The sequence below is a fragment of the Triticum urartu genome, chromosome 1A (genome assembly GCF_056163025.1).
Source record: "Triticum urartu cultivar PI428250 chromosome 1A, HENAU_Tu73, whole genome shotgun sequence".
NCBI classification, from domain to species: Eukaryota; Viridiplantae; Streptophyta; class Magnoliopsida; order Poales; family Poaceae; genus Triticum; species Triticum urartu.
In genome coordinates this window covers 496,688,282-496,701,437 of record NC_141873.1, presented here as the reverse complement: position 1 = coordinate 496,701,437, position 13,156 = coordinate 496,688,282, and the positions used below count along the sequence as shown (strand labels likewise).

The following is a 13,156-nucleotide window of genomic DNA, read 5'->3' as shown; positions in this document are numbered from 1 at the left end:
AGGCGACAATGCGTCTGCGGTTGTGGCTCACATGGGGCCCCTCGCAGCGGGTCCCTGCTGGCGCTGTTCTGGTCCCGGCAGCCTCAGGCCCGTGTCTCTCCAGTGTCCTTCGCTATCGGCGTCCTCCACCGGCCAGCTCCGGCCTCGGCAACCGGGTAGATGCGCGTCTTCTAGCTCACCAGGCTCACCGGCATCCTGATTGTTAAGGCCACAATAGCTCGGATTTACGTCCCTCCAGTCCTAGCTTGCCGAAGTTGTTGGACGCTGTCGTGCCAAGACCCCCACGTGGTTAGCCCCGTCGCCCTCCCTACCATGTACGCCTCAAAGCCCCCCTTTGCCAGATCCAATGCTCGCGGGTTCGAAGGCGGTGCCACCCTATGGCAGGTGCAGCCCCGCCAACTCCCTGACTTGGTGATTCTGACTAGCGTTGGCCTCCCCATCTACGATTTTCGATTCAGCGGCTATAGGATCTCCCAGCTTCAGGCCAAGGGAGAGATCCCTGCTGAGCTCGCCGGTGCTAACAGCAACGACGCCCTCGGTTGTCGGTTTCCTCCTTGGAGGCGATGCCAAGGCCTTCAGCTGCACCCGTCTTCGAGCTAAGAGGACACTCCAGGTCCAGGTCACCTGAACCGGATAGTGACGAAGTCTCGACATCGTATTCCTTCTTGAAGGCACTATCTTGCGCGCTCAAAGTGTCCCCGATTTTGGCTCGGGAAATGTTGGAGTTCTTGTTGGTTTGACATCACCACTATTGGCTCGGGTTTGGTAGGTTTAGCTGTGATGTATCCTCTGTTCGGTCGGAGCATCCCTTGTCTCTCTGCTCCGAGCATCATGTTCACGCCTTCCCGCGTTCGTGTCATGTGTAGGTTTGGTACGTTTTGGCTCGGGTTTGGTAGGTTTTGGATCGGGCTATGTTGTACCACCTTATACTCATTCTACTTCTTCTATAAATGGAAAGATACGCAACTTTGCCTATTCGCAAAAAAAGTGATCGTTCTAAGTTTTCCTACGTGTAGGATCAAAAGTATGTCTAGAGGGGGGGGGGGTGATTAGACTACTTGACCAAATAAAAATCTAGCACTTTCCCAATTTTAGTTCTTGGCAGATTTTAGCTATCTTAGCATAAGTCAAGCAATCTTCACACAATTCAAGCAAGCATGCAAAAGAGTATATGAGCAGCGGAAAGTAAAGCATGCAACTTGCAAGAATGTAAAGGGAAGGGTTTGGAGGATTCAAACACAATTGGAGACACAAATGTTTTTTTCGTGGTTCCGATAGGTGGTGCTATCGTACATCCACGTTGATGGAGACTTCAACCCACGGAGGGTAACGGTTGCGCGAGTCCACGGAGGGCTCCACCCACGAAGGGTCCACGAAGAAGCAACCTTGTCTATTCCATCATGGCCGTCGCCCACGAAGGACTTGCCTCACTAGCGGTAGATCTTCACGAAGTAGGCAATCTCCTTGCCCTTACAAACTCCTTGGTTCAACTCCACAATCTTGTCGGAGACTCCCAAGTGACACCTAGCCAATCTAGGAGACACCACTCTCCAAGAAGTAACAAATGGTGTGTTGATGATGAACTCCTTGCTCTTGTGCTTCAAATGATAGTCTCCCTAACACTCAACTCTCTCTCACAGAATTTGGATTTGGTGAAAAGAAGATTTGAGTGGAAAGCTTGGGGAAGGCTAGAGATCAAGATTCATATGGTTGGAATGGAATATCTTGACCTCAACACAAGTGTAGGTGGTTCTCTCTCAGAAAATGTGTATTGAAAGTGTAGGTATGTTCTGATGGCTCTCTCCACGAATGAAGAGTGGGTGGAGGGGTATATATAGCCTCCACACAGAATCTAACCGTTACACACAATTTGCCAAACTCGGTGGGACCGAATGGTTAAACTCGGTCGGACCGATTCAGCAAACCTAGTGACCGTTAGAATTTTCGGTGGGACTGAGATGCAACTCGATAGGACCGATATGGTTAGGGTTAGGGCATAACGTAATCTCAGTGTGATCGATTACACAAACTCGGTGGGACCGATTTTGGTAATAAGCTAACCAGAGAGTTGGTCAGGTAAACTCGGTGGGACCGATTCGCTCATCTCGGTGAGACCGAAATGTTACAAAAGGGAAACAGAGAGTTTACATTGCAATCTCGGTGGGACCGATCACTCATCTCGGTAAGACCGAAACGTTACGAAGGGAAACAGAGAGATTACAATCCCATCTCGGTGAGACCAAGATCCCTATCGGTGAAACCGAATTGCTAGGGTTTGTGGCAGTGGCTATGACATTTGAAACTCGGTGGCGCCGGATATATAGAATCGGTGGGGCCGAGTTTGACTTTTGGTTTAGGTCATATGTGGATGTGAGAAGGTAGTTGAGGGTTTTGGAGCATATCACTAAGCACTTTGAGCAAGCAAGCCATTAAGCAACACCTCATCCCTCCTTGATAGTATTGACTTTTCCTATAGACTCAATGTGATCTTGGATCACTAAAATATAAAATGTAGAGTCTTGATCTTGAAGCTTGAACCAAACTTTTTGTCCTTAGAATTTTGAGGGATCCACTTTCCTCATCCATGCCATGCCATTCATTGAGCTTTTCCTGAAATATTAATCTTGGAATAATGTTAGCTCAATGAGCTATATGTTGTTAGGAATTACCAAAACCACCCGGGGATAGTTGCACTTTCACTACGTCTAGTTTTATCAAAATACCACTTTTTAAGAATCAAATCCATCACCAAGAACCAAATTTGCATATCATATGAGTATATGGTACAATTACACTCATTTAGTGCTTGCAAATGATGATTGGTAGGGCCCAAGTACATTCACCACTAACTGTCGTTCCCCTTCCCTCCCCTCCTCCACATGAATCACAATCATTGAAACAATCAATACTCCTACCTTATTGTTTCTTCATCTAGACAATCGGGGTTTTGTAATTTTGTTGCCACCCGCCCTCACTCATCATCACGTTAGCATTTTCTTTAATTTCTTTTTGAGAAACATGTGGGACAACAATAGTGTTTCTTTCTTTGGTATACATATGGACAGGCCACCGGCCAAAACAAGCGAATCCGTGCGGGAAAGGGGGCTAGGGCGCCATAGTGTAGTAGGTTGGCCGCAGTCAGTCAATCAGGAGCAGGGTTTTTAGTCTCGGCCGAGATTTTCGGAAACCAGTCAAAAACCGGCCTTCCTGTTAACAATCGACAAAAGTAAATACCGTCAATTTTTTTTTGGAATTTAATAATTTAGCTCATGTCAAATAGCGCTCGTATGGCTTGGGAGACACAAGTCATCCCTCACCTTGGTGGTAAGGTGCTTGTTGTTACTTAGGATGTGTTTGGTTTAAGGGACAAGCTAGGGTGGTTGTGGGTATCCCCAATCAGGTGGCTAGGGATAGCCCTTTTTTCCTGTTTGGTTGGGTGGGTGAGGTTAGCCCATCTTTTGTTTGGTTTGAAGGATGAAACATGGTGAGGATAGCCATGGAGTGTTTGGTTTGAGGGATAAACTCTCCTGCACCAGAAAATTAAATCAATCAATGAACTACACATGAGCAGAGACCACGCATCTATCAGCCCCTGCACGCACGGAACAGTAGCACACATCTAGCACACGCAGCCGTGCGCACGCGGACGAGCCGTTCAGACCCATGCACGCAGCCTTGCGCACGCATCAGTCATCGGCCACCCGCGCGTCCTGAAGCCCCTAGTCGCCGGACTTTAGGTCCATCTGCGCCGCCGCCAGGCTTGAGATCCAGCCGCGTGCGCGCCTGCTGAGGCCCCCAGCCGCCGCCAGCCTTGAGATCCAGCCGCGCCGTCGCCTCAAATCCTTGCCCGCATCGCCCGGGGACACCCTTCGCAACGGCCGGCCGGCACACGCGAGACGAAGTAGAGGAGATAGGGAACTAGTAGAGAAGGAACCCACCTCCCGCCGGCCTCTGTTATCTGCTACTCCCTCCGTTCGAAATTACTTGTCACAGAAATGGATGTATCTAGATGTATTTTAGTTTTAGATATATCCATTTTTGAGACAAGTAATTCCGAACGGAGGGAGTAGATGCGCCACCGCCGCTCACGGAAGAGAGAGACGAGCAATGGGGGAAAGTGAGGGTTTCGCGAGGTAAGCGGGAGCCAATCTAGCCGAAAAAACGTTTCGCGGGTGACCGCAACGATGCGCGCGCGGGGTGGTTGCCACCACCCGCTCGTTTTCCGCGGGTCAGGGCATCTTCAGCCGCGCCCCCAGGAAGGCCTCCCCAGGCGTTTTTTTTGCGCCAGCGCCGAAAAATCGGCTCAGTCGCGCCCCCAGGAGCCCGATTTTCGCCGGCTTGGGCCGAAAACAGCGCCGGCGGACTCAGGCCGAACCCGGCGCGCTGGGGGGCGCCCGGGGGCGCCGGGGCGAACTGTTTTGGCGTGAAACAGCCGCGGGCCTGCCGCGTCAGCGACTCTACCCTCTTCTTGGCCCTTCATCGTCCTCATCGCCTCGTTTCCCGCGACGAATCAATGCCAAAGCTGCCGCGCTGCCGCGCCGGTCAGCCTGCGCCATTGATGCCTCACGGGCGGCGCAGTGAAGACCGGATGACGCGCGTCCCTCGCCCTCCCTCGCCCGCCACGCGTACTCACGGGCGGCGCAGTGAAGACCGGGGAGGGATGCAGCAGGGACGGCGGAGGCGTCGGCGGGGGCGACGACGACGACGACGGTGGTGACTACACGCGGTTCTACCGCCTCCTCGGCATGTAGAACCGCGTGGGCGAGCGGCGAGGGAGACGGCGGGGGTAGCCCGCGGTAGTTTTTCCCTTTTTTTGTAAAGTATGTTTAAATTTAAACGAACTCGCCGATGTTTGCGTTAAATTTGAGTCATGTTTGCGCCGTATTTGACTTTTTTAAAATCCTGTGGGGGGCCGCAACTGGGGGGCATCACGCCCCCAGTGTGCGGTTTAGCGCCGGTGCGCCCCCAGGGGGCGATTTTTTGCTCCTCCTAAGGGGCCAACGGCTGGAGATACCCTCACCACATCCATGTTTTTGAGGAATATTCCGAGCATCTGGTTGACCCTGTCCTTCTTTGCCTCAGATTCAAACGGATGGTAGCCACCGAAAAAAAGGCTATCCCTGTCCCTGGGAGAATAGTCCTCAAACCAAACACATCCTTAGGGGATCGCAGTATCAAATATCTATATTTTTGAGAAAAAAAACAGCAGAGAGCTGGAGGGGTGGTTCGAAACCGTGAGCTTTTGAAGGAAAGAAAGACAAGCTGACCACTCGAACAGATACATGGCTGTCTAAAAGAAGGCTTAAAATACAATATTTTGAAGAGAAAAAAGTTCATTTGAAAAATTCCCACAAAACAAATTCGAAAATTCTGAGATTTTCCGAAAACTGTTTTTCAAGGGAAAAAAACGGTGGTACCGAGTGAGACCACCCACCCGGTCCCCCTGTACATTAATTAGTACGAACGGTCGCCGCGCCCCCTGACTTGCCGTCCACATCCCGCGTCTGCTCCTCAAATCCTCGTCTCCCTCCTCCCGCCCACGCTCCAGCGCCGCCATTCACCACACTGCTTGGCCGTCGCCGCCTCGCACGAGATCGTCGTCGAAGGAGCCGCCGGGCCTGACGATTTTGATGGGGAGCGGGAGCGCGAGCGCGAGCGGAGCTGTGGAATTGAGGGAGATAGCACCGCCATCGGGATGTGCCGCCGCCGCGGCCGGCGGGCGGCCGTCATCGATTCACCGCGCAGGTTCGCGTCCCCCTTCCCTTTCTTGCTCCCGGCTGACAATCGATCCTATTGCTCCCGTCGCATGGCCATGACGCCCGAATTGAGGAGTAGCAACCCCTCCAGCGCGACCATACCGCCCTCGCTCGCAGCCGGGAATGCCCAGAAGCGGTGGTTAGGTGGGGCAAAAATTCCGTAGATCCGGTATGCAGAGCCGCGCCTGTGCATGCCGGCGCCCCATGCGCAACACGTGATGGCTGATGCAATCTTACGGGCTAAGGCAATCGCCCGCCGCTCCTCGTGATGCCTCAGCTCGGCTGGGACCTCGGCTCCAACGCGCACGCGATCCCATCGGCCCTCCCAGGCGAGAGACCGAGAGTTCGGCTCCGCAATCAGCCGCTCGCGACCGCGATCCCATCTGTGTTACAGTCAGTGCGCGAGCGACCATGATCGCCATGGGACCATGGCCAGCGACGCGCAGGCGCAGTCTCCTTCTGCCGCGCCGGCGTGCGCCTATTCATCTACTTCCCGCTGCGCAGCACCGGTGAGCGGTGACACGCCTCCTCGTGGCCGCAAGTCGTCACGCCGCAGCGGACGGTCCATCTGGCTGCTTGGCCGGGTGATGGACCTCGTGTTCGCCGCCGCGGATATGTTCTCGTGAGCAGATGATACTCATGCTAGTCGACAAGTCGTGACACCTTTTCTTTGCTCAGCATTCGTCTGGTAGTGCTGGCTTTCAATTCTATTTTGTTCTTCTCTACTCCTCCTGGCTATTTCCTTAGCCATCGTACAGTATTTCTTCTTCCCCCACTATAATGAAAACTGGAGAGTTGCAGCGGGAATTAGTAGCACACAAATTATTGATAATACGGTTAAGAACATATGAAATTGATAATCAAAATTATCATCGTTATGAATAACAATGACTCCTGACGATAACATGTTATCAGGTTTTTTGAGAATAGCACATATCTATAATATTTTGTAGAACAAAAATTGTACACCATTATTTTCCAAAAAAGAATCATCATCAAGAGGAAAAAGTATATTAGGCAGATAATCAATGCTACTGATTCCCTTTCAGTCACCTTCATTAGATCTGCAGTGTTTTAATAGACTATATCACTTGGCTGTTTCACACTTCTTGCCCCTACTTGTCTGCAAATGAGAAACAGCCAACATGATTAGAGAGGAATGATAATCTTCAGCAATATATGCTATATATTAGTTATTCTTGGAAAAAGAAGCTAGCCTGCCATTTCAGTAAATACTAAATAGTATACTGGTAAGTGCCAATGGAATATATATATATAAATATAAATGTCAATATATATATATATATATATATATATATATATATATATATATAAATGTCGTTCGAATCATCACACTACAAAGTTCCATATATCAAATCATCAAAAGACCTGGAGAAAGGCTCTTTGTTCTATACTTAAACTGGTGTGAGATGAAGCAGTGCAATACGAGGCAAGAAATTTGGTAGTTTTTTTTCTTAGTTGAACGGCGATTTCTTCGATTATGCAATACCCAAATTACAACCTACAAAAAAACTACAGACTCGAGAATATGTATAGCTCCCAATCAACAACAATCAATGGGACAGATGCAATCGCGACCAACATGACGGCAGCCCTGCGGGGAGGGCATGATGTACTCCCGAGCACGTCAATAGGACCGCGCGGCAGTGGTAGCGCCTTCCATCGGTGTGGCGGCTTGAGTTCGGGAGGGAGCAAGGAATGTGCCGTAGTCGATTTAGACTACTTTCCTCCCACGGTGATCTCCATGCACCACACACGTCCAGGACCCGCACGAAATCCTTGGCCACACCACCGTGGCTAGCGGCCGTGAGGCCACCATCTTTGAGCTAGGGCGTGTTGCTACATATTGCAACATTCTCAAACTAGCGATTCTATTTACAACTTATTGATAAGACCTTTTTCTTACCGGAATCAAAGAGGACAAACCGTAGGTGCAAAGTTCAGCAAGAGACGTTGGGTGAAGGACCTCATCTCACCTAATTGATCTGCAAACGGCACAAATTTGTGGAATACTATCCATCTTGAGTTTTGATTCCTTCACCTTCTCCATCCAGCCAACAATGGTGTTTTGGATATGCTTTGGTTTTCACTTCGATATTGCAGCGCTACTACCTGTTCCATGCATCTTTATGCAATTTAAAAATTATAGAGGTGCTACAGTTGAATGCCCATGTTGTAGAGGGGGCTTCAGTAGGCTAGTAACTATGGCATACCGGAGAATGGAGGAGGGGTGGGAAAAAAGCCAGTGTAGAGAATTTGGCCCGACCCTCGTCTAGGTTAGGGAGTCACGATGGGATGTGGAATGCAGAAGACAACCTGTGCCAGGCAATAAAATGTTGTGTGCATTAGTAACAGATGATCGGTTACAAATTATGTCGGCTGGTCATCTTCCTTGCCGATCGATTCATTTGCACCCTATGGTGAGAGGAGATGGAGGGTGCTGCATGTTCACTAATAGAAAAGGGGGCTTTGGTCCAGGCCGGGTAAGCTCATTAGTCCCGATTCAGTCCAGAACCGGGACCAATGGATGCATTTATCCCGGTTCGTGCGGCTAAGGCATTAGTCCCGGTTCACCTGGGCCCTTTAGTCCCGGTTCATGCCACGAACCGGGACTAAAGGGTACGATGCCCATTAGTCCCGGTTGGTGGCACCAACCGGGACTAATGGGCTTTGAGGCATTAGTACCGGTTCATGGCACGAACCGGTACTAAAGGTCCCATTTTCAAACTCCCCCCGGTGGACCGCCTTTTTAGTTTTAGAAAAAACAAAAGAAAATGATGAAATGTCAAAAAAATAAAATAAAATAAGTTTCCCATGTGATATGTGGTCTAGTTGTTGGGAAAATTTACAAATATGAATTTCGACTTTATTTACAAAATCTCTCTGGAATTTGTAAAATGGGCATAACTTTTGCATACGAACTTGGATTAAAAAGTTTTTTATATGAAAAATCATCTACTCGGAGACAGCCTACGGCCTGTTTGCAAATTTGTAGAATCCTCAAATTCCAAAAGGAAAAAAAGTTATGTTCAAATTTCAGTTTTTTTAAATTTTCATTAAATCTGGTCAAACTATTGTCAAACTATTTATTCAAGAAGTATTTGAGTTACTAAGTAATTATTCAAGAATATTAGTGTTATTAAATAATTATTTCAGTTTTTTTAAATTTTGGTCAAATCTGGTCAAACTGTGGTCAAACAATGGTCAAACTACTTATTCAAGAAATATTAGTGTTACTAAAAAATTATTGTTTTTTAGAACAATAGTTTCAAACTCAAACAGTGAAATGTGTGACTTCATGCTCAAGCTAAACTCCCGAGGGTTAATAGGATTGACATCTTACTATTGTCAGGAAAACAACGAGTGTAGACTTGGAAACGAGGGAGAATAGAACCCGGAAGTTAAGCGTGCTCAGGCTGGAGGAGTGGGAGGATGGGTGACCGTCCGGGAAGTTAGATGATTTGGAATGATGAGGGGTGATTACAGATTAAATTGAGCAGTGATGAGGGGTGATTAGAGATTAGAGGTTAAAATAATTCAGAAATTTGAAAATAAAAAAATTTCAAAAAAAAATCAGAAAATTTCCTTTAGTCCCGGTTCTGGTTTGAACCGGGACTAAAGGGTCAGGGCATTAGTACCGACCCTTTAGTCCCGGTTCAGGAACCGGGACTAAAGGCCCTTACGAACCGGGACAACAGGCCCTTTTTCTACCAGTGAAAGAGCGAATCAAACTGATGGGAATTAACAATTGCAGTAACTGCAGACGAAGATTTCATTTATCATAAAAATATAACAAAAAGATATGTTGATGTGGCAATTGCATAGGTGAAAATTTGTGATGACATGGCAGCTTGCATGGAGTGGATGGCACGTATAATGATGTGGCATAGTTGCATGTAGAGAGAATTGGAGTTAGGGGGGACTACATTTTAGGTACATAGGATGCAGAGCTCCTGCAGTTCCAGTCATAAAAAAACTAACGAAAAGTACTTCAGTACAAACCCCTTAAAAATATTAGAAAATGATATTTTTGTCCATCATCTTTTTTGATCATGTTGGAGTTTTTGGCCAGCTGTTGGAGACGTTTTTTGCCCTCCAAAATCCAAAAATGGCAGTACAGACCTATAATAGGGCAGGTGTTGAAGATGCTTTAAAGGGATGAACATGGCGACACTGCTCAATAACGTCCATGAGGACGCCGAGGGTATGCATGATGCGACTGGAGCCACATGGTTTGAGGAAGTTTAAATGATGAAGCGTAGACGGGCCTTTTGAGGAAGAAGCACTTCAAGATTTATCTCATTTGCACCAATGCAAAAGGACTAAACTGTTCTTTTTAACGCTCTCCCTCTCCCTCTCTCTCTCCCCCTCTCTCTCTGCTAAACCACCGGTAGTTGCAAGTGCAAGATGGCTTGAGATTATGGATGATTGTGGGGTAGCATTAGATTGTGCGATGCACTCGAGGCCGAGTTTTTATTACTAGTTAGGTCTAGCGAGTTGGCACATGTATCTCTGGCGGGGGCTGTTGCGGCCAAAGCTGCGTCGGTTGGCACAAAAGTTGTGGCTTCCAGGGTTAATGTCATGTTGCCCAAGGCGGAAGAGAATGTAGCAGGAGCTGCGGACCCTTCCTCTGCTCGCCGTGTTAGGACGGTGAGGCATGTGATCAAAGTTGTGAGCTCAAGGGGAGTTCGCATCAAGAATTGTATCTTATAATGCGCTACCTATTCTAGAACATGCGTGGTTTCGGCCACACTGGTAGGAGGACACAATTGAAAGAATACATGAGTAGAGAGAATATCCACATGGTGGCGTTGCAAGAATGACCAAGTATGCGTTTAGTGCCTTAGACTTGAATTCAATTGACCCACTGGAACGTTTTGACTGGCCCTGGGTAGCATCAATTGGGCATTCAGGATGATGAAGTCTCGAACCACTCTGGATGGGATTCGAGGAGCTTAATCCATGGCAGCTCATTTGGATATATTGGTGACGGAGGTCCTTCTCACATCCTAGCCTTCGATTGCTTTTCGTCACAAACTTTCTCCTCTGAGATCACAAGCTAGACTACTTTGCGCTCGAGGCTTCGTAGTGTTAGCCTTACCAATGAAACAAACATCATGTCATGGCACCTCGCCAATTCTCGGCCAAATCCCCGTACGCCAAACTTCTGAAGGGCCCTTCATAGACATGGCTAGGGGGCTTTGGAAAGCCAGCTTGCCTCTTAAAGTTAAAATTTCTTGTGGCAAATGTTTAGGAATAGGGCTTCCGACTTCCGATAATATGAACAAATGTAACAAGCCCTCTAAAGGGAATTGCGCAATACAGGAGGATGCTAACCACGTATTCTTGAGATGCCCCTTAGCACACTCCGCAAGGAGTGCGGTTAGGTAAGCTGCGGACATGAGCTGGAACCCTTTGTTGGGCACAGAGCTCCTTACGATCCTAACTACTTTGTGTGGCTTGGCTAAATGCGTGATGTGGTGTCGCGTCGGGGTTCTTCTATGGGCCATTGGCATATTCATAACAAAATTACTATCAAGGTCATTTTTTCGGCTCAGACTGCTGATTTTTTAAATGCCTTTTGTTATTGCAGCAATGGATGTCGTTGGGGAAGCACCCGGACTCTGGGGGCATGCAGCCGGCGACGAACAATCTCTGTCACATTCATAGCATTGCTAGATATCCTATCGTTGTTACTTAGAGCGGTTGTGTGTGACTTCTCGTGTATCCAAGCATGTGTGCTCTTGTAGGGTGTTCCGGCTCTGTAAATATCCTAGATGTTTTATGTCTGGTTGAACTCCCTTGGTTTCGTGCCTTTATGGCGAACCTTCTGTACTCTGCCTATTGTGGGCTTTCTCAATTTGGAACTGAATGATGCATGTATCTTTGTTTAGAAAGAAAAAAAGAACAAAGCCTTCTCGTCGTTGCCAATCGTGACCGGTGTGGCTGAGGCAAAGAGCACCCTTTCAGTCTGATTGCAAGGTGGTTCCATCCTGGTTCACACATTTAGAATGTTCTAGTAGGGCATGTGTATAATACTATATTATCCTGTGCCGCACTTTTTCGCCGTATCAGACACCCCGAATTTATCACAATTATCAGAGGTTCACACTCTCTGCACCCTTCCTTTTCTTGCTTCTGGCTGGCAAAGGCAAACGACATCTCCATCACTTTTGGACGGCAAACAATGTACCCAGTGTGTGTTGTCGAGTTGTCTTCTCATACACCAATTAAACGGCCTGTCTTCCTTTTCTCTTCTCCCGATTCCTCCAAACATGGTCGCACGAGCCGCCACGGCGGTGCTAAGTAAGGATTCAATTATGAAGTGTCCTAGTCATTCACTGTGACCTACTACCTTCTCTTCATCATTTGTTAGCATGCACATAGTTTTCATAAAGAGGGAATGCCCCTGATTTCCATTAATTAATATAAATCAAAACTACATTGTCCACCTTAACCACCCATCCAACACCAACAATTTTAACCAGGAGCACTTACAAAGAGCAAAGCAAAAGCAAATAGGGGGGAACAAAAAGCAAGCAACATTGCTTGGGACTTGCAACAACAACAACAACAACAAGCAAAGATCATATCCATCATCGCCTCGGTAGTTAGCCAACCTTGGACTCCAGGTGTCCCAACTCTGGCGACGCACTGAGGACATCAGTGATGATTTGCTCCTGTCGTTTTGCACAATGTAGCAGTGCTAGCTTTAAGCCCTCCCTCACCTGCAACACTCTCCCTTGCTCAATCTTATAGAAGATTTGAAACCTGACTACACTAAGGGCGGTGAACATAGGCGAGATTCCTAGCTTTCCAGATGTCCCAAGAACCCTAGCAACCCCTACTTTAGTTGTTTTCCTGCTGTAGTTAGTCATGCCACCTAAACTTGAGCAGATCCCTCAGAAGCTATATTTAAGGGGGGAGGGGAGTTTTGAGGGATTAAACCCCAGCTAGCAAATCCCCTAAACCTTTCGTGCATAGTTTTTTTTACTTCTATCGCTAAAATATCTCCTCCACTCTACGCACAGGTGGTGCCAGAGCATTGTGTCGTCTTGGATGCACGACACCTTTCGATTGCGGCGACGATGCATTGTACTAGTTTAGTCTACTAGGCGAGATGGCCTTTGACTTCTTCGATGGCACACAAGTACCGTCGTGTTGTCTCGTCCTCGCATGACCTTTCAAATGTACCCTGCGACACAGGTGGTGTCGCGGCGTTGTGCAGTCTCGGATGCACGGCACCTTTCAATTGCGTCATCGGTGCAATGTCATGGCTCGGTCTTGGTTGGCCAATGTCGTTTGATTACATTGGTGGTGCTTTTTTGTGTCGTGTTATGTTTTCCCTCTTTCTCCCCGTTAATGTGTTGTCGGTGTGT

At 48.0% G+C, this 13,156-nt stretch overlaps 1 long non-coding RNA gene across 1 annotated transcript; it reads left to right on the top strand.

Annotated features, from left to right (window-relative positions):
- The first annotated feature begins 5,218 nt into the window (after nucleotides 1-5,218).
- Nucleotides 5,219-11,660, top strand: LOC147991937 (uncharacterized). Its single transcript, XR_015607124.1, has 2 exons — nucleotides 5,219-5,745; nucleotides 11,371-11,660. It is a non-coding gene; the product is annotated as an uncharacterized LOC147991937 (long non-coding RNA).
- The last annotated feature ends 1,496 nt before the right edge of the window (nucleotides 11,661-13,156 follow it).